This window comes from Sceloporus undulatus, chromosome 1 (genome assembly GCF_019175285.1).
Source record: "Sceloporus undulatus isolate JIND9_A2432 ecotype Alabama chromosome 1, SceUnd_v1.1, whole genome shotgun sequence".
NCBI classification, from domain to species: domain Eukaryota; kingdom Metazoa; phylum Chordata; class Lepidosauria; order Squamata; family Phrynosomatidae; genus Sceloporus; species Sceloporus undulatus.
The window spans coordinates 382,024,830-382,025,424 of NC_056522.1; the positions used below are offsets into that span (position 1 = coordinate 382,024,830).

Here is a 595-nt window from a genome sequence, read left to right on the forward strand (position 1 = left end):
CTGGAGGAGCTACAAAGGCCTAGTATAGTATCCTCTCTAGAAATCTCTAGGTCCTCCAGGACAACTCTGTGGCCAACGTGCGACAGACACTGACCATAGAACTGCTCTGGAGGAGCTACAAAGGCCTAGCAGAGTGTCCTCTCTAGGAATCTCTAGGTCCTCCAGGACAACTCTGTGGCCAATGTCCAACAGACACTGACCATAGAACTGCACTGGAGGAGCTACAAAGGCCTAGTATAGTACCGTCTCTAGGAATCTTTAGGTCCTCCAGGACAACTCTGTGGTCAACGTTCGACAGACACTGACCATAGAACTGCGCTGGAGGAGCTACAAAGGCCTAGTATAGTATCCTCTCTAGGAATCTCTAGGTCCTCCAGGACAACTCTGTGGTCAACGTCCGACAGACACTGACCATAGAACTACTCTGGAGGAACTACAAAGGCCTACTATAGTATCCTCTCTAGGAATCTCTAGGTCCTCCAGGACAACTCTGTGGCCAACGTCTGACAGACACTGACCATAGAACTGCGCTGGAGGAACTACAAAGCCCTAGTAGAGTGTTCTCTCTAGGAATCTCTAGGTCCTCCAGGACAAC

At 50.1% G+C, this 595-nt stretch overlaps 1 protein-coding gene across 2 annotated transcripts in view; it reads left to right on the forward strand.

The window, feature by feature from the left end:
• LOC121918807 (cytochrome P450 2C29-like) overlaps positions 1-595 on the forward strand; it is a 33,351-nt gene that overhangs the window by 10,790 nt on the left and 21,966 nt on the right. The gene's annotated exons all lie outside the window — the stretch shown is intronic.